Below are 21,881 nucleotides of genomic sequence, written 5' to 3'. Positions count from 1 at the left end.
GTTCTGCTGGTGGTGAGGACAGCAACGTTTTGTTTCCATCATTACTTTGCTCAATGGTCTCATGGGCAGTTGAAAACTTGATTTTGGGACTGAATGAGATGCCGTAATGCAGGCCCAGTCAGGCAGCACAGTGGGTGTCAGTGTGGCCTCATGTTCCATCATATGCTTTTTTCTTGGGAAGAGGAGATCAATTTATGAAATTGTGTGCATAAAAATCTCTGTATTAAGCAATACTAAGATTAATAATGTAGTAAAAAATTGAAAATTTAAAAAAATTAATAATTAAAGTTGCCCGTGTAACTAGTATATCAAGACACATCATGAGACATCAAAGAACTTTTTGCCCTGTTTCCCTACCTGATTAAGTGCACATGATGTAAAGCATTGTCCTAGTCAACTTAAGGTCTTTCAGGAAGGTTGTTGTCTGGATAATCCTTACTATTTTGCAGCATCAGTTGTACTCTGCACAGTGAGGAAGACCAGCAAAGTGAAGATCACATACAGATTGCTGTCAGCCTGCAGAGTGTGTTCAGAGAACTCAGCTCTGTCCCTGTCTCTACCGAGGTTCCATGCAATATAAGCCATGTGAGATAAACCATTTATATGTTCTCCATTTTGTGTAGGCTTGAGTTTGAACCCAGGACTTACACTGAAAAAATGCTGGGAATTCACAATTTTCACCAAAGCTTATGCACATTCTGCTTTGAATAAAGGAAATGCTTCAAAACACAAAGTTGTTTGGAAAAAAAAATCAGGTATTCATTTATTTAGGTAGCACAAATTGGAGGACATTTGTAATCCATTAGCTGCAAAAGAGGAACAATAGACCTGGGTCATATTGTTTATATTGTTGCAAATATAAACAACTCCTTGAAATTAGTTTTCAGATACTGATTTATTTTAAAAAATCCCTCCTAAGAAAATTAATGGTTAGCCTTCAGAATGAGGTATGAGTATTGTTTAAGAAATAAGGGATGGGGCCACATGTAGAGTAGTGAGGATTCTCAGTCAGGTACTATTCATTCTGTGAATTGAATGATAAAGGACTTCTCAGATGAATCATAGAGTGATCATGTCATTGGAGCACATTTTTGAGGTGTATTCACAGGAAAGCTGAATTAGGCACATGGTTTAACTTACTTCTGGCATTTCCTAGGGTTTGAGATGCTGCTTTTGTAATTCAATAATTTCTCAATGTAACACAGTGCAGTATAGTATGTGTGATACATAGAAAAGTAAATTGTGTAATATATATAAGTAGTGTAATTTCAGTATAGTTCAGACACATGCAGTTGGCAGCAAAGCTCAGGCATGCCCTGAGTTAATTTAAATACAAATTACTTTTAGATACAGAAAAACTCAATTTTCTAAAGTTAAAAGGCATCTCCTGTACTGACTGACTGATAGACTTGCCACTTGGCAACTCCTTTTAAAACTAAGCACTTAATTTAGTCCCACTTTAAATCAATGGGATTTTTTTTTTCTTGACTCCACTGGGAAGAGTATCAGGCTCAGTGAGTTGAAATTACATCCCTCCATCAACCCAGAAGCATTCAGCCCACAGTATTCCCCTCCTGTGCTCATTTACAACTGAATCTAACATACAGAATTTTGAAGTTGCCTGTCAAAAAGCTCTATCCTGCAATTTTAATAAAAACCACCCCCTGTTTTAGGGAATATTACATTTTCATTTGAAATGAAGAATGGTACTGCTTTTGGTTTTAAAAGACATTTCCAAGGAGCATGAAAACCTTCTGTGAGAAGATAAAATCAGGAATTTTTAATTTCGTCTTTTCTCGCTTGAGCCTTTTAATTGGCATTAAGAACTGGTTTTTTATGGAGAAAATAATGCTGCACAGGAGAAATTTTCATAAGTACATATAAAATTGTAGAGCTAGGTGAGGCAGTACGAAGTTTAATTTGTAAGGAGTTAGGGCAACTGTATTTCTCGCAGTTGGTAAGCCCCGTGCTATTTTTTAAGATCGCTTTGGAAAAAAAAGCAAGAGTCAGTTCTTAATTAAAATGAAGGTTGTGAAATAATGTTGCAAGAGTATTCTCCCTTCCGTTTTTAGGCACTAGCTCTCAAGTAAGGGTTGCTGGAGACACTGAGTTCCTTCGCTGTCCTTGAGGGGCACTTGGCTGGCTCCCTGTCCTGCAGGAGGCCATACCCATCACCTCCACCCCAGCTCTTCCTAAGGTGACTGGGGAAAGAGCCACAAACAGCAGTTCAGTTTCTCAGGCAGCTTCTGGTCTAGTTGAAAACACATGAAAAATGTTGCAAAACGGCACTTGCAAAATGAGAAGTGTCAGAGTCTCCCAGTGCCATCCTGGCAGAATGCTGCTACATTCAGTATTTTTCATCTTGCTTTGCTCAGAGAAATGTTTCAGGCAAGAAGACTAGTCCAAGTTTTAAATCAAAGGAATTTAAGACCAAGCTGCTGATTTAATTGCTGTGTCAAATCTGTGCCAGTGCTTATCTATCAAGTTTAGATTTCATTTCATATGATTGTAAGAAAAACAGAAAGGATTTTTCAGAACTTAGTAAGTGTTGGGAAAACCTTGTTTGCTTGCATCTTTGTTCAGGATCTATGTAGCAAGCTTATCAGAGGGAAGGTCCCTGCAGTCAGAGTGTGGTACCAGGTCTACATTGTGCCCATGGGTAGCTGCTGTGTAGAAACAGTCTGTACAAGAGATTAATGCAAACCAGACTGAATGTGCTAATGAAGAATTGCAAGTTGGTAAGAAAAGTGTGCCTTCTCAAGCTCAATTACTTTCTCTGGCAAAGTCTTTAATTTCAAACATTTAGTGTATGCATATGGGGAATTATAAGGTAGAATTGGGCTGTGAGCTGTAAAACCTGCCTGCAGAGACACACGGCAGCACAAAGGTGGCACACAGAGGCTTGTCTCCACCGGACCCTGGGGGGAGGAGGTGTCACACAGCAGACCCCTACAGAGAGGAGCCTGCCAGGAGCTGACGGACGAGGGAACAGCGAGTTATCATCCCATCAAAGGAAGTGTGTTGCTGATGTGGCAACACGGGATAGGTCACACCATGTAAGGAAATACTGTGCCTTAGACGAGCGTTGAATAAACGATTCAGATTCCCTGCTGGTCTGAGTCTGAGATTCAATCACTGACAAATGGTGCCCCGTCTGAGGAATTTATTATACACCTATCTGTGCATCTGTCGGTGAGCTCCATGGGACCTGAAGTATTGCTGCAAGAAGCAGGAACACTGGCCAGCGATTAATCCCTACAAGTTGTAGGTGAGCCATGGGGGATGTAGGGGATGGAGTATCCCAGCAACAGAATGTCCCAGAGACGTTAAAAGAGATTTTAAAGAAACATGGCAGGAAAGTTGAGTCTACAGATTTGAACAGACTCTTGTTCTGGGCAAAGAACTGTAATTCAACTTTAGATAGGACCAATATATTTGATCCTTGGACATGGGATGCTTTAGACGCGTCGTGGAACTGAACTACATGTGGCGACGCAGCACTGACGGAGCTTTTGTGTCCATGGAGGACAGTGTACAAGGCACTCATGGCTCATGCGGCACCCAGAGACCGGACAAAGAAAGACCCTTGTGCCACTGCGGCAGCTGTGCCGACCCCTTCTGCGTCTCCAGTGAGCAACCATAAGTCTGTTGGGACTGTGAGAGAAGAACCAGAGGATGGCTTCTCATCCCCCGACCCGTTTGATCCTGGAGAGAAGCTGACAGTACCGTAAAAAAGCTCACACCGCCCTGCGCCATGCAGCCTCAGCTGGAGCCAGGTTGCGGCGAGTGGCTGGAGCCAGGAGGGAGCACGTTCCCTCTCTGTTTGCCTTCTGTGAGAGTGCAGTGGCGGCAACAGACGCGGCAAGGGGAGAGCATGCGGCACTATCAGGGCACGGTGCCAGCGAGCAGCCACGCCAGCAAGCACATGGCAGAGCTGTGCTGTGGTGGCAAGCACGCAGCACTGGGGAGCACACACCAGCGAGCACGTGGCAGAGCCGGAAAGCAGCAACGAGCACGTGGTGGAACCGGAAAGCAGCAGCGAGCACATGGCAGAGCTGGAAAGCAGTGGCGAGCACATGGCAAAGCCGCATGGCGGCTGCGCCTAGCAGTCACCCCCACACCATGGACGGGCAGGATCAGCAGCACTGAGAGCTGGCAGGGCTGCGGCTCTGCTCAGCTCATGGCGAAGGCTCTCTGCATAAGACATGAGCCAGCAGGGCCCATGCAAGCCGGAGGGGCGCACACTGTTTACAGCCAGGGCTCCCATTCCCTGCTGTCTCGGTTTGAAGGACAGGTGTCTGCCAAGGAAGGCAGGAGCCCCCCTTGGAATGGCAGATGCGACCCCCCTTCCCTCTGAGTTATTATAATTTTGAAATCAAGGGGCTTTTAGGCAAACGTGGGAAATAGGAATAACAGTTCTTTACTATTATATATCTATATGTGTATAACCAGTCAAACAAACAGCAATAACTCTGGCAGTACCAGCAAACAATCACAAGCCCAGTCCCAGCCTTCTCGGCTGTCGGGCCCTTTCCCCTGGGGTGCAGTTCCGCTCGCAGCCGGCAGGGGCGCTGGCGGCTCCCGGTGAGCAGGGCAGGTGCGATGGTTCCCCCGCGGCTGCAGGGGGCGCTCCGGAGCGAGCTCGGGGAGCACGCGGCACTGGCGGCCTGGGATCCCGGGAAGGGATGGGACAAAGGCTTCACAAACCCCTGGGCAGCCGATCCCGGTGTCCGGCCGGACCCTCGGGAACAGCAAGCTGGAACAGCAGGCTGGAACGGCAGGGACGAGCACAAATCCCGGGTGGCAGACGAGATGTATCCAAACGGGGAACCCCCCCGGGGGTCTGGGCAGGCAGGGCGAGCAGGGCTACAGCGCAGCGAAGGCTCCAAGCAGCGGCGGGGCAGGGCGGCCACGGCCCGGCTCCGAGTGGGGCGGGGAAGGCGGCTTTGGGATCCCGGGGCTTCTCCAGCAGAAGGAAAAGCACCCGAAGGAGGAAAGCAGCCTCCCTCTCTGTCCGAACACCCAGGTGAAACAAAAGAGTAGCCAGATGTGCCCCATCCTGTAGCCAGCTCTTTTGTTTTTCCTAAGTACCCAGCCATTCGTCCTCCTAGCAACACGTATGGGGGAAATTCCTTTAACAGAAAAAAAAAAAACAGGAGAGCTCCTAAAACCCCAACACCTGCAGACTCTCGAGAGCTGATACTGCGCTTGAAAAAAGGACTAAGTGGGCCAATAGCCCCTTCACCAGAGGTGGGGAGGCTGCAGCATACAGCATTTGCACCAGCTTGTGCTGGAATGGCTGCAAGCTAGGCATATCGTTCCTGCAGCTAGTCCACAGAACTCTGTTTTCGTTATTCAAAATGTTGCCACAATAATTGTAATTTTCCAAAGCCTGGATTTATACCCTGCATTGTTCTAATTGTTTTTTGTTAGAGATGCTCCTGTAATGATTATAATTTGTAAGCTATTTTTTTAAGCAAGAGTTAGGCTTGTTACCTTTTGAAACCCTTTAAAACCACTTAGAGAGTTAATGTTATTACAATTGTAATGTCCAAAGCCTAGATTTATATATATTCTGTGAAACTATGAAGTATTTAAGCAGCTGATGATATTACCTTGCTTATTTTTACTTGATGCACACTTGTTGTTGTATTAGATGTATTATTTTACTGTTCATAGTAAGAAAACTGCATGTTATGTTACACATTTTCCTGAATTTAGTAAGCTGAAAAATGTTCATGTTACATATTGTTAGAACAGAGAAGGGGGAATGCAGAGATGGGGTGTGCCCCCACAAAAGACTGTAAAGAAGTTTACATATTCTTAATTTTTCAATCACATTCAGAATGATCACAAGATACTAATAAAGTTTTTAAGCAATTTTACAAGTTATTTTAGGGAAACCTTCTCAGTCACGTCTTGAGGCTCTGGCCAAGCCCTAGCCCTGGCTGATGGGATTATACCATCAGACCTAGGTGTTTCTGCTCTAAAAGTGTAATCAAGTAATTTTGACTTGCTAATTTGATTTTAGAAAAGCTAGACCCTCTTTCAAAGTAAACTTGAAAGTCTTGCCTGGGAAAGACTTTCTAAGTCTTCGCTATGAAACAGGACCTTCCAGCAATTGCAGACTCTGAGTGATGGTAAAAGTTTTAGACAACTTTACATTGTTTCTCAAAGTTCTACCTGTTCAATCACTGTCATAATTCTTAATTGTATAAAACAGAAAAGGCAGAATTATGGGGAATTGTAAGATAGAATTGGGTTGTGAGCTGTAAAACCTGCCTGAAGAGGCACATGGCAGCACAAAGAAGCACATGGCTTGTCTCCACAGCAGACCCCTACAGAGAGGAGCCTGCCAGGAGCTGACAGACGAGAGAACAGCGAGTGATCCCCCCATAGAAGGGCATTGAGAAAGTGTGTTGCTGATGTGGCAGCACGGGATAGTTCACACCATGTAAGGAAATACTGTGCCTTGGAAAGGTGTATAAAACCAGCTCACGCCTTTGAATAAACGATTCAGATTCCCTGCCGGTCTGAGTCCGAGATTCAGTCATGGACAGGACAGTGTGTAGGAGGCAGTGACATTCACACTGGCATGAGTGAGGGCTCAGCATTACTTTGTTCCTTAACAGGACACACTGTAGGTGTGTTTTATAAAAACTTTCATCTGAAGCGGTACAGGAAGGACATAAGCTCTCAAGGGGCTGTGTCTCACGGCCCCAGTGCTCATTCCTTCCAGTGACTACTTCTATATACTCTTTCTCTTCTCCCTCTGGGAAATGCGTATGCAAATTTTTCAGGGAGTCAAGTCACCTGATGCAGAGATCCTCTCCATAAGCCAGGCGCCTTAAGCTAGGTTTACAGGATCTGCATTTGTATGGGTCTTAAACTGCTATCTGCTTGGATAGTGAGGAAATTTTGTTCAAATTAAACCTAAAGTAGATTAGCTAAACCACCTTATGTTCATGTGCTCGTTCAGGATTCATGCTATTCCCATTTAGCCCTATTTGCTCATGTACTGAATAAAGATAAATCAAATTAAGCTTAATACTGAACAAGAATGGTCAGTGTTTGCATAGGGAGTTATGCAGCTTGAATACCTAAATTCCCACGTGTAGCTGATACATGAAAACAAGTCTGAAAATTTCTGCACAGAAAAGATGCTAAATAATTTCCTACATAGTCATGAATTTATACAAAATCTTAATAACTTTTATCATTCCTAGCATCTTTTCTAAACTGGGAGGCTAACACTCCAGTCCAGATCAGACTCCCAGTATGAGCTGCAAGTGCATATCCAGAGGAATCCCGAAACCAGAAAAGGCATGGTGAGAAGAGGCTCTTCGAGCCTTCATGGTTCTCAGTGTTGCTGCAAATACACCACCTCATGTTGGAGGCATGTCATGCCTTCTGCCCTTCACACCAGACCAAGCCATCCTTCTGTTAACAACCCTCTGCTGAACCACACTCCCACAGTCCAGTCATTGTCCCTGCTGCTCAAGGGAGGAAGGAGCATAACAAAGGGAAACAGGCAAAAATGGGTTGATAAAATTAAACTGTGATCTGTAGCAATGGGCAGTGTTATCTACATATTTATGTGTAGGGGTGACTCAACTTTTTCTTATTATTGATGCATCAGGCATGCTCTGTCTGAAACAACTCTGGTTTTGTATAAATTTACTATACATGTGTCCTTTCTACATTCAATCTTTACTCCAGTTGGGCTGGCTGCATTCTTAGAACTTGTATTAAAAATTCATGAAAACTTTTGTCAAGATTTTACCTGTCAGATATTTTTCTGTCTCTTGTGAATAGCTGTCACTGAAATGTTGTTTCAGTGGTTAATTTGACCTCTTTCTGGTTCGTTTTTAATTCCTGCTCAAATGTTTGCAATTTCATAGTCTGACAGTGAACAGAACCTAATCTCTACCAGTGGGAAGGGAGATAACATAACTGGGTTTTTCCTCTCTATCTTAGGGTCCTGATGAACACAAAGCAGAAGTGCATCCCAGAGTGTAGTGAAGCCAATATATGGGCTGCTGCAATGAGCACACATTGCAAAAGAGCAACAAGAATATTTGGGGCTACATTCAAGGAGGCATCTAAATCCCAAATTATATATTTAAAATACCTTCTTCAGCCACCACTCAGTCCTGGAAAGTGCCTAATTCCATAACTACTTACATTTTCAGGTTTATGTTTTTGGAACTGATGCAATGCAGGTGCACTTTGCACTTTGTGGGTTGCTCAGGTCTTCATAAGGTGAAATACCTCATTGCTTAAGGTGCATGTAAAATTCATCAGCACAGATTAACTGGACCTTGCTCTATCTGAGTTTCTTAGAGTTGTGATGGTATTGCTAGAGGTCACCTGAAGGAAATCAAGGCCTAGATTAAGCATCTGCCCCCTAGGTGCAGTGTCCAGAAATTGAAACTTTAAATTTGGTTTAGTTTCTTCTGATTGATCCTGCAGGCTTTTCTCTGGTAGGAGACGTCATGGCTGCAGAGGGTTGAGTCCCAAGATTCAACTGAGACCCAACACCTACCAGCTAAGCTGAGAGCCTCTCTCTAGCAATTCAGAGTGTGAAGTGCATTTGAACTTACCCTCAACTGGAAATGCTGGCAATTTTTTTGCTTTAAACTGTCTTTCACAGAATCACAGATTTATTATGGTTGGAAGGGACCTCATGAGATCATCCAGTCCAACCCCCCTGCCAAGGCAGCATCACCAAGAGACGCGGCACAAGAACACATCCAGGTGGGTTTTGAATGTCTCCAGAGAACGAGACTCTGTGACCTCTGTGGGGAGCCTGTTCCAAGGCTCTGCCACCCTCAATGTAAAGAAGTTTTTCCTCATGTTGAGGTGGAACTTCTTGTGTTTTAGTTCATGGCCATTGCTCCTTGTCCTGTCGCTGGGCACCACCAAAAACGTCTGTCACCATCCAGTTGGCACCTGCCTCTGAGATAGTCATACACATCAGTGAGGTCCCCTCTCAGTCTCCTCTAGACTAAACAGGCCCATCTCCCTCAGTCTCAGTCTCTTCTCATAAGAGTGATGCTCCAGACCCCTCATCATCTTTGTGACCCTTTGCTGGGCCCTCTCCAGTAGCTCCTTGTCTTTCTTTTGCTGAGGAGCCAGGAACTGAACACTGTACTCCAGATGTGGCCTCTCCAGGGCCAAGTAGGGGCACAGGATCAGCTCCCTTGACCTGCTGGCCACACACATCCTGATGCCAGGATCCCAACTGGCCCTCTTGGCCACAAGGACACGCTGCCAGATCATTATCAACTTGTGACCCACCAGGACTCCGAGGTGGTTTTCAGCAGAGGTGGTCTTTAGTGGGGCAGCCCCAGCCTGTGCTGATACTTGGGGTTATTCCTCTGGTTATTCCTCTCCAGGTGCAGGACCCTAGACTTGCCCTTGCTGAACCTCATTAGGGTTCTGTCCACCCAACTCTCCAGCCTGTCAAGGTCCCACTGAATGGTACTGTATGATAGAACAGCCAGTATTTCACATATGAATTGTGGTGATCCTGCACCATGCTAGGTCAGCCAGTAAGCACTTCTAAAACCAGTAGCAAGGTTTTGAGTGTCACAGTTACTAGAAAACGAGGCTGAATTACAGTAAACCACAAACTGCAACACAGTCTTTCTCACGTTCTTCAATATATGTATTTTTAAAGATAATAGAGGGTTAATTCTCAGCATGTTTTGAAGTGGACTCTATGCCTGTGTCAGTGCTTGTTGATATGGGTGTCACTGAGTAACAGCAGCAGGTGTCTACTTTCTGGTTGGAAGAAAATAAATTATAACGAGCACACTTGCTCAGCTCTTGTACGTTTATTTATCAACATATATCAGAAAAGCGGCATCCTTCAATAAAAGGAAAATATTCAAATCCTGTTGACAGCTATGATTTGTTGGATATTTATTGGCCACACTGATGTTAGGCAGCAGGCAGCAGGTGCCTAATTTTCCATTACTGACACCACCCTAAAAAAAAAAAGGAAGCCAAACAGACAAAACACAGGAAAAAATGAGACTAAAACACACTGACGCATCTCTTCACTCAGGTTATAATTTCTTGTGTTAACTATAATTGTAAACATCATGTCAGTATACCTATACCCCATGTTCAGTGCTGAGTATTTAGGTCATTTTGTCATTCTTTTCTGCTAATTGTTTTGTGACCCACAGACTTCGAAGTAGTGTATTTTCTCTCTTATCATACAAGCTGGAAGAGTGCCCAAAGCATATTAGCTCATCAGCCAGCCATTTGTACCTGCTGTTCACTGTCTGCTACTGCTAAATATATGCTAATGATGCTATCTGAGCCTTGGGATGAATTTGTAAATTGTGCTCATGCCAGGGAAATGAATGCTACTTACAAAGGTGACAAAGAAAGCAGCTGCTTTTAGATGAAATGAATCACCACATTATATATTACTCTAGGGTAATAAATTATATTTTCAGTCTTGAATTCATTTTTTTGGAAATGTGATTATATGGCAACTGTAGCATGTGAGAAACCCTTCAAAGTCTCCTGAGGTGGAATAAAGAGACTATAATAGATTTTTTTTTTTAATGAACTGATGTTTAAATACATACAAATCTGTGAGTTTTTTAGAGGTCATTTCACATATTGTCTTGTAATTAAAAAACTGCAGCCTTTAAATATTTTATAAGGCTTTTTTTCCTTTGTTTAAGTTACTTTTCAACAACAGTGTGCAATGTTCAGCATGTCTGAATTACTTATGTATAAGATATATCAAAAGCAATGGAATAATATGAGAGCAAATCAAGCTAATTTGAAATTCCAATGTGCTGTAAAATAATGCAGCCTCTGTTAAATATGTTTGGTATGAAAGAACAATTTAAGCCAACTGTAAGTACAGCTGGAGTTGGAATTGTTTAAACATTTTTGAAAGATTATTAAAACATGTAAACAACTGTCTGAAAACTTGAGTTCTGCATTTGACAAAGATGCAGAGGAATAGAGGTGGGGATAATTTTGGAAAGCACTGCAGTTCCTCTTTCTTTAGTGTTTTTGTAGTGCCAGGACAGGCAGTGCCAATGCCCTTCCAAAGTGCTTTTTCATGCCTCATCCTATCCACTCAAACAGGAACAGAAGAGGTGAAGAGAATCAGCTAGACACATGGAAGTGTGGCTGTCTGATTTTGGCTGTCTGCCCATGAAGTCGGTGATGGGCATCCCAGGGCACAGACATTGCTGTCCCCTTGCCTTTCTGCTGGTCTCAGCAGCTCCCAGTGCCAGGCAGTGCCACAGCCTGGACTGGGAGGCAGAGTCCAGGGTGGGGAAATTCTTGCAGGAGTCTGCAAATGGACCTTACTGCTGTCCAGGCCCAGAACTGGCTAATCACTGGGAGCTGGGCTGACACTAGGTACAGGATGACATGACACCCTGAGGTACAGGATTGCCATCCCATGGCAAGGCCAGCAAACACAGCTCTAGTTCTTAAGCCCGGTTCACATGAAGTGTCCTAAACATGCTGGATCAGTCAAACTGATCAGACAGTGTGGGAAAAAACAAAGTCTTAATAATTTCTGAATAAGTCATAGAATTTTCTTTCATATGCTAAACCACTGGAAACAGAAACTTTTGAATTTGTCCTTGCTAGGGATGAAACAGCCTGAAAGAACTTTTAAAAATATTTATATTTAGCCACAAAAATACTTATCAAAAAGCAATGGCCAAAAATATGTGCAGGAAGTGTGACTGAGAAATACAAAAAACATCTAAAGAAGTAAACTTAGGACACCAGGTATTTCAGCCACACAAACATCCAGACCATGATAGAGCACCACAATGGCAGGAATCATCTTAGCCCACAGTCATTCTGGCCACAGGAGCTGTGCTTAACCTCTTACAGACAGCACTGACATTCACCACATGGGTTTTCACAGAATCACAGAACATCTTGACTTGGAAGGAACCACAAGGATGATCAAGTCAAACTCCTGGCCCTGCACAGCACCATCCCCAAGAATCACACCATGTGCCTGAGATCATTGTCCAAACACTTCCTGAACTCTTGTCAGTCTCAGTGGTGCGACCACTTCCCTGGGGAGCCTGTTCCAGTGCCCAGACATCCTCTGGGTGAAGAACCTTTTCCTAATATCCAGCCTAAACCTCACCTGACTCAACTTCGGGCCATTCCTTCAGTCCTGTCACTGGTCACCACAGAGCAGAGATCAGGGCCTGCCCCTCCTCTTCTCCTCACAAGGAAGTTGTAGACTGCAATGAGGTCTCCCCTCAATCTCCTCCTGGCTGAACAGAACAAGTGACCTCAGCCATTCCTACAACCCAGCAGCTTTTAAAGAAAACCCGAGCTTTCCCAGTCCCTGCACATGCATCATGGCTGGAAGATGACTCTGTGAAATGTTTTGAGTGCTGTGTGAATGTGTTGCTATTATAGAGTGATTATGGAAACCCAAATATCTCCAGAGACCCCACTCTGCTGTGTAACCCTGTAGCCCTGCAATGCAGCACTGCCTTCCAGCAAGAACCCATGAGCTCTGCAGCAGCTCTCCAATGCCTCAGGACTGAGACTCCTCTGGTTTGCTCTGTCTGAATACCTCTTGACTTGCCTGCAGCTCTGTTTTACTTTGTTTAGCCTCCAGTTACACAGGTGCCTGTGGCTAATTCCCTCTACACGTGTTTATCCTTGCATAGTACAATCATGGTTTTATGCATCTGGCAGTAGCAAGCAGTGGTGATGTGTTGAATGAGATGCTTAAGACTCTGACACACAATACAGGGCAGAGAAATAGAGGCGTGGTATGACAGCAGAGGATTTGAGAAGTGGAGATACAGAGTGCATCACAGAGGCTTACAGGGATGGAGCAGTAAGAGATGGGCCACAGGCTTGGCACTGGAGACTCATCAGTTGTCCATTTTAGAAATATGGACCCCGATCTGGATAAAACTGATTTTACAACTAGCAAAGGGAACAAGGAAATAATATCTAACATACATCAGTAGTACTATATGTAGTAAATACATTTGTAAAATGAAGCCACAGACCAGAAAAGCAAAAGAAAGGTATAAAACTGTTTTGGAAAACATTAAAAAAAACCCCTTATCCTAAGTGCATATTGGGGAAGGACAAAGAACCCAACACCATGACCATCACATTCCTCACAGTGAGTGAGTCCAGGGGCAATGGTTGACACTGTTGTACTCTCCAGTTGGTCCAGAGTTCCTGAAGGTCCAGAGGAGAGTGGGAGGGTCACCATATGTCCAAGAAAAAAGATAGAAAATATTAAATATACGCATGAAAATTTTATTACTGCTATGATTGAGACTTTTTCTGTACAGAAGTGCTCTGACTTACTAGTCTCCCTTCTCCTGCAATAATAACATCTACATTCTTGAATTGTAGATTAATTAATGATTCTTGAATTAGACCATTAAGATTTCTTGTTATAGCAACTATAAATTCTTGGCTTTATTTATATACTTCATGTTTTCTCTTAGTCCACAAAGAAGATTTTGAGCATAATGGTGTGTTATTGCCCACACAGAAGGGGAAGAAATTTTTATTGGCAACTTGGGCGTGTCTAAGACAAGGCAGGCCAGCACTCTGAGCTCGTTGACCCAGTACTGACACTGACTGCATGGCTACACTGGAGCTAGCACTCATTAAAAGTGATTTGCCAGATCATATTTTCAATTTGTAAATTCTTTTGCAGACACTGTTTGCTGAACAAACAAGATGTTTCCAGTCAAGAGCCACCCTAGAAAGCCATGGCTGTTGCTCAGTTTGGGTGAGCCCCTGCCTCTTGCTGAGTCCTGCCTGTCCTACTCCTGGCTCAGGTCTGTGTCTCTGCTCTAGCTGGGTCATCCCTAACGCTGCCCGTCAGCCCTGGCTCATACTGGAGCAAAGGTCACAGGCAAAAAGGACACAATTAACTTCAATCACTTTGTGAGGAAAGCAGACATGATAATAACCATGTCAATATCTGTCTCTGGGAACGGGAGGGCAGAGATTTAACAGCCATGGGAGACACCTCGACGTCAGAGGACAATGTGTTTTGTCTCTTCCCTGGTTCTGCCTCAAGAGCTGCTACCCACGACAATATCTCAATGTAAAAATATGACTTCCTTACCAGTAAAAGCACCATGCTGAAGTCATGTTAGAGTCACCAAAAGGAAATTTTGACCATGTCTGAAAGACTTGCATCTCCATTTGTGAAATGATGTGTTTATATATTGTCACACTGACCGCTCGCTTCTCTGCTCAGCTAGCCCCTGCAGTATGCAGCAGGAGTGGGGAGCAGCCGGAGGCTCTCGGCTTTAAAGCTGCTCCTCTGGAGTTCAGCTCTGCCCAGGGGAGCTGAAGCCCCAGACACAGTAGCTGTCAGCAGTCCGGAGGAGGGAGAGGATAAAAAGTAGCAAGGAGGCTTGCCACAAGAGGTAATCCTAGTTTATTGAAGGGTCTCCTCAGAGAACAAGCCCAGAACACAGCCGGGAAACATCTTATAAAGGGAGGTGTTACAACGGGTATGGCTTAACTAGGGACCAATAGAAATCTCTAGGGGAGGGATAGGGGCAGGGATAGACATTCACATAAACCAATGGTCTTGAGGGGTGGAGGGAAAGGGATCACATGCTCCAATGGGGCATCGAGGTTTAGGGGATTTCTAAGGGGAGAGGTATCCAAAGGGGCAGGATCTCGGGGGATTGATGGGGACCATATAAGGGTAATTAGGGAGGGCTTTGGTGACAGGCACAGAACTTTGGGGAATAAGGGGCGGGGTTTGGGTGATTGATGGGTGTCATAGGTTAGCAAGCATAGTCCCGGAAGGGATGTCCTTGCTAAGGGGTGCTTACAGTTTCCTCTGGGACCTGATAGAACCTATCAGATGGCCAGTTTGAATATAGACAATTCTCTAAGCCACTTAAAGTTGTGACCGCCTCTGTGATCCACACTTAAGAATAGACAAACTCCCCCAAGCTCTCTCTTGTTTCCGGCGCTGGGACAGGTGGCTGCGGGCCCCGTGTGGGGGCCAGCGGGCCCGGCCAGGCCCTGCTTGGGCCAGGCCCTGCTCGGGCCAGGCTGGGCCGGGCCACGGCCATCCTGGAGCCAATGGACCTGTTCCAGCCGTGGAACCCCCCCCACTGCCTTGCCGTGAGCAGCCGGAGCGGCTCTCCCCCCTCTCCACTGTGATAAGCCCCATTCCAGCTGCAAGGCCAAGGTGAGATTAATCCTTTTATTGCTGTGAAGAGCTGGAAACCTGAGGGAAGAGAGAGAGGAGATGCTTAAAGCTGGAATTCTGTTGTGAAGCTATGATATGTCAGAGTATCCCGTTGTAATTCCATGAAGATATGGGGGGTGGAGTGTTCAGCTCGTAAGCAAAAGTACCTGCGCTGAGATAGGCAGATGCTGACACAGCTGTAATTTCATGAGAAGTTTGGACAGGGAGAGATGAACCAGATGAGGACTTTTGCTCCAAACGGGAAAGGAGAAACCTCAGTTTCTAGAGATGCTCCCAGAGATAGTCCTAACAATGAAGATGAGGAAGACCCTTTGCTCCCAGGGAAGGAGAAGGGCCTCTGTTCTTGTTTCTGAATGGCTCTACCTTAAAATTGTACCCCAAAAAACTTCAAGAGTGGACCCTCGAAAGCAGTTGTGGGAAAAGCTGCAAGTCAGGGGAAGGGATTCACATACGAGCAGAGAGACTCCTCTTCCTAAATGGACTGAACAAAGTTATTTGGAAGTGGGCGGCTGTCTTGTTGTGATAATGTTTTCATAGCATGAGCAAGAAGAGACTTCTCTTTCTAAATGGACTGAACAAGGTTATTATGGAAGTAGTAAACAGACTGAACATCTTAAGGGCTGTCTTTTTACATTGTCAGTGGGAGAAGGGAGGAAGGTGGGGGGAGGAGGAGAGTTCTGAAGGTGGTATAATTTTTTTTTCCCTCTTTTAGGTCTGTTAATAAACTTCTTTATATTCTTTCAAGTTTGGTGCCTGCTTTGCTTTTCTCCTAATTCTTATCTCACAGAAGATAAACAGTAATGAGTATTTTGGACCAAACCACTATAATGGGGAAAGAGCTAGAACAAGGGGAGGAGAACAACCATATAGGGAGCACCAGGGGAGCGGCTTAGGTCTGGGGCAAACAAACTGGGAATAGGAGTGGGGGAGGTGGGGATGAACCATTGGGGTACAGATAACATATGAATATACAATACAAGTATCACATCACCACAATATATTAAACTGAGTTTAACTGTGAAAAATACTACTGTGGAACCATAAGCATCAGAGGACCAGGGAACAGCTTGAAATGTCAGGGAACGGTGGAAAAATCCTTACAGTTTTGGCAGAAGGAGATGAACGTGGGAAGAGAGGTTTTCATTACAGATACCATCTGATGGTAGTTTTACCAGGAAATAACTGTATATTTATATTTTTAAAGGCAGGTTTCCAGCCTAATTATACTACTACTGCTCTCTGCTGAGAGTTATTGTGCCTGTGAGAGTCCCACACACTGAGCAACTTGCCATAAAGGAGGAACTGTGCTACCATGCAAAGTGAGGGCTTTGCTCAAACGGATAAGCTTGGATTGCTACAGGTACGTGGAAATGAGCATGCACAGATGTAGCAGGCACAGAGAAAGGTTGCAGTGGAATGACCGTATATTTTATATTGCTTTTTCTGTTGTCTGAAATATCAAGACCATGATTTCAATTTACAAATGCCTGTGTAATTACATACACATCCATATACTCACATTCATTCTCTGCACTTTGAAAATAGCTACTTATGCAAAATAAACTCTTGTGCATAATAATCACCAGAAGATATGCACTATTCTGACTGCTGACTTCTCACAACGAAATGTCCTGCAGCATATCCCCTTTTTTCTATTTTCTAGTTTTCTATTTGTTTTCCTTCAAGTACACACAGTTTAAATCTCATACGGATTTACAATTAAAATCTCGTACTGATTCAGAAGTTGATTACACCAACCTAGATGTTGCCATACGTTGTCTACACAGTGCTCTGAGAAAGTACCAGAATTAACAGCAGTATCTTCAGAGACTGCTCTGCATGTAGTAGGTTTTGACGTATTTCTCAAAAAACTCCGCTTGCCTTGGGATTTGGTGCAAAGGACTAGAATACACACCATCTAGCCTAAAACTTGTAATTTGTATCTATATTGGCTTTAGAAAGGTTTGCTCTCTGAATTTCAGGTGCCACATCCAAGCACCTCTTGAAGACTTCCAGAGATGGTGACCCCACCAGGACTGGAGGGCAGTTCAACACAACACCAATGAGGGATCCCCTCCTGGGTCTCCACAATCGAGTGTATTACCTGCTGCCAGCAACTGCTGGAGCCTGTAAAGGACTCACAATCATTGTTTACAGAATACATTCTGTATTAAAATAATAGAAAGTTGTGACATGTTAAAGTTCGAAGATTGATGGTGATAGTATCTGGCTGCAAAATACACTCAAAGCAATACACAGACAGGCTCTGATCAGCAATAAAGGTTAGGTCCAGATAATAATTCAGCACACATGGAGTGCAGTTCTTACCAATAGGTGTTCCTATGGGGAAGAAAACAGCTTCAGCCTGTCGACTAATCCCAGAAGTTATGATGGAGTTTTCTTTTACTTCTCCCTATTTTTAACTTACTTTTATGCTGGTTTTGCACTTAAGGAGAGCTTGAGTGACTCGTCATACATCATGTTCACTGTGAAGTGATTGCACTTTGGAGGTGGGTAATCCCATCCAGATAGTAGAATCTGTATTTAACCCTGTAATTTCTGTACTGTTATAACTTCTGTTAAAATGTGAATATGACTTCTGTGTTTTCCCTAATTTCACCCCCAGTCATTTTCCCACATCCCCCCTGATGCAACTTAAAGACATTCACTCTCATCCTTTCACTTGAGACATAGCAGAAGAGATTGACCCCCACCTGGCCACAGCCTCCTTTTGGGCAGTTAAGGTCTCCCCTGAGCCTCCTTTACTCCACACTAAAGAACCCCAGCTACCTCTGCAGTTCCTTATAAGACTTACTTTCTAGACCCTTCCCCAGCTCCTTTGCCCTTCTCTGGTCTCTTTCCCTCACTCCAGCACCTCAGTGTCCATCCTAAATTGAGGGGCCCAAAACTAAACACAGCACTCGAGGTGTGGTCTTACCAGTACCCAGTACAGGGGGACAATCCCTGCCCTGGTCCCACTGGCCACACTATTGCTGATCCAGGCCAGGTTGCCATTGGCCTTCTTGGCCACCTGGGCACACACTCATGCCTGGGCTCATGTTGACCAGCACCCCCAGGTCCTTTCTGGCCCCTCTGTCCCAGCCTGTGGTGCTGCCTGGGGTTGTTGTGACCCAAGGGCAGGACCCAGCACTTGGCCTTGTTGAACCTCACACCACTGGCCTCAGCCCATGGATCCAGCCTGTCCAGATCCCCCTGCAGAGCCTTCCTGCCCTCCAGCAGATCAACACTCCAACCCAAACTGGTGTCGTCTGAGAAGTGACTGAGGGTGTGCTCAATCCCCTTGTCCAGATTGTCGATGGCAGTAATAAACAGGACTGATGACTGTACTGAACTCCTGGAGACCTCTAGTGACTGGCTTCCAACTGCATTTGATTCCACTGACCACCATAAAATCTTTTCTGTTACAGCTGATGTGAAGGTATTTTTTATTCCTTACTGAAACAAGCCTCCAAATCTACCTTTATTTAGGGCCTACTAGTGATTTCTCAATCTGGACAGGTGGGTAATCACTTAATTTAAATTTGTGTTTTAACCGAGAGACACAAAAGTGAGATGAAAATGTCTTCTGTCCTTGCAAATCTAATTCAAAGCAGCTGGCACAAATGGCTTCCATATATTTCTACTGGATTTGAAAGACCCCATTGTCAGAGACTGATTTATTACAATTATGACTTAAACATTTTCATAAAGGACTTTTAAAACTGTTATTACAAAAGCTGCAGAGAAGACTACCAAATCCTGAATGGGGCTCTGAGAGGGCCTGCACACCTCACTGGTGAAGATAAGATAAAGTGACTCAGGTCTGGACTGGGGGAGAAGAATACATTCAGAGTGATCAAGCTTAACACCTCCAAGGTGGAGACCACAGCCCCAGGGCTATCAGCTGCCAGGCTCACACAGACTCTCCACCAAAGGGTGGGGGAGGATGTTGGGGTCCCTCCCCTGCCATGTAGCCCTGGCAGAGGGGCCCTGAGGGCACAGGCACGGGGTTTCCCTGCCCCTGCTCAGCCTCGTTCCCATGGGTTGGTTTGTGTTCCCTGCGCGGGCAGAAGGACCCTCGGTCCGGTGACTGAGCAGTTCCTCGGCAGAGCCCCGGCCATGCGGCTGGGGAAATAAACATCTCTCTGAAACAGCTATCAAGAATCGGTCCATATATATTTCTTCTCTGCAGGCCTCCTTGTTTGATACATCATGTTACAGAATCCCCACTGTAACAGGAGGAGAGGCTTTGGGTGTGTGGGGGCAAAGCCTCTGGTGAGAGGCAGTGACTGCCCATCCTGCACTGTGCAGAGGAGCCCAGCTGAGGGACCGCCTCACCGGGGAGAAGCTGCATCCACATGAAGGACAGAGGAGATGACATGGCCCATCAAAGGCCCCCCCAAAGGGGTCCCCAGACCCTGCACCAGAGATGATGCAACAAATCCACAGTGTTGCAAGGGACAGTGTCAAACTGGCCCCCTACAGGGGAGACACGTGGGCGTTCCCAACTGCCCAAAGCGTATATTAACCCACAGGATTCTGTACTCTTCGGTGTGTGGCGGCGTGTGGCGGTGACAGGGGATCCTCACCACCAGCAGACCAGATGGAGGGGAGCAACGAGAGGTCATTGGGACCCCTGGAAAGGTGATATGCTTCCACCTAACCCCTGTTACCTTTCCCTGTACCCCCAACCCCCCCCCCCCCCCCCCCACTTCTTTCTCTATTTCTTTCTTTCCTTCTTTTCTCTTCCCTTCTTTTTGCCTCTGTTACTATTAAATAAAATACATCAGTTTTTTGGCACCAACATCTAACCTCATTTGGTTTTAATCTCAGTTTTGGGTATATTTTGAACCTTCAAGTTCTTTCCAGTTTATACACAGAGACGTAATTTTCTTTGCTCTTCTGGGTTTAGAAGATCTGCTGATCATAGCACCCATCCCATACGGTAAATTTTAAGGCCCTAGTGCAGTTATGGTCATGATGGTCTAAAACGATAAGAGAATCAGTGTTTATAAATGTAGCAACTAACGCTTGGAAGAAAGGAAACTGAACAACAACTCCTAAGGTTTGTGATATGAAAAATCTTTGTCAGCTGCTTCTTCAGGACATAATGGGGGTAGTTGCATACCCAGAAGTGCTCATGTTTTTCTCCAGTTGCATTACTTCGATAAAAATTTTCACTTCTTCCTTCCTTGTATCTCAAAGTGGTTGTACACCTTGTTAATTTTTTTTTTAAGAGTATTACCCAAAAGGTACCTATCAGTAAGAAAATTTTGTGTTCTATTAGGTGTAAAAGTATTTGTATCTCAGCTAAAACAGAACAGAATTTGTTCTTAACCAAAGACAAGACAGGGAGCTGACGCCACATGATAACAACAAGTAAATCAAAGAATAAAAGAATGTCCTGAATTGGAAGGTACCCACAAGGGTCACTGAAGTTAAACACCTGGCCCTGCACAGGACAACCCCAAAAATCACACCATGTGCCTGAGAGCATTGTCCAAGTTTTATGTGAGATAGAATTCTGGATTGAACAGTTGATACGCCATTCCTTAGAGATACAGCTGAGTTGCACGGGAGTATGAAGAATGTTGTGTTGAAAAAGATTATGCCTTACCATTCCACTTCATTGCATTGCTGAGCTAGCCTGTCTTTAAATTCATAGAAGTTTGTACTAGCTGGGTATCACAGTGGATATCAAGGAGATGAGGGTCCAATAGTGACCTGTTGCACGTATACATAAGCAGAGCCTCTTTAAAAATGGCAGCATTCCAGGGCCAGATACACATATGTTTTCTTGGATTGAAGGCAGTCCCAAATATTGGGATGCTTCTTCAACAATGCAGAAATCTCAGGCTCTGCTCAAGGAGCCTGATTTTGCTCTCCTGTGGGTCACTATAAGAAGAGGGCAAATCTGCTTCTGGAAAGGGAACTGGGCTGGATGTCAGGTTTATATAAGCTGACTCCAGTTCCAGCAGAGTAGCTGTGAATGAGCATTATAACTGAATGACAATTGGCAACTGTATTGGATGGTCCCACCTGCTTTGTTTTGCACAGACCCTGTTCCTCACATCATTGTTAAAATTGCTAATAGGGATCTTAATAGGTATCTTAAGACAAAGTGGAGGTTGGCATTTGGAGCAAGAGAGGGAGGTCACATTGCAGGATGAACCCCAGTGCTCTCCACCTCCTTACCAGTGTGTGAAAACTGCCAGACACATTTCCTTGCCGATTTACCAAGTGAAGTGTGTTATTTTTGATACTTCCACCAAGAATATATGCTTCCAGTATTTTTCCTCTCAATTTGAGTGTTTCTTAGAAATAGCTGTGGTCGCTGTAAATAGAACAAAAGCACCAAGACAACCAGATGTAGCAGACTAAGGCAGAGCCTAAGTATGTGATGTTTTTACTGTAGACTTTGCAGACAATTAAAATGTGTACTTTTTCATGACTAAATAAAAAAGGAAAACATGAGGTCTTCACTAGTATTGCAATCGATGTACTGGAAACATTTTAGTGGAACTTGAATCTTGCAGGGACTAGCAAATATTCTATACAAGCTGACCACTTTCCTGCATTAGCAGACTGGCTGCTGTCCAAACTGAGGCTCCTCTATGAAAATAGACAATGTTTTAAAGAGACC

This window comes from Coloeus monedula (genome assembly GCF_965178545.1).
Source record: "Coloeus monedula genome assembly, chromosome: Z".
Taxonomy (NCBI): Eukaryota; Metazoa; Chordata; class Aves; order Passeriformes; family Corvidae; genus Coloeus; species Coloeus monedula.
This window is presented reverse-complemented; position numbering follows the sequence as displayed.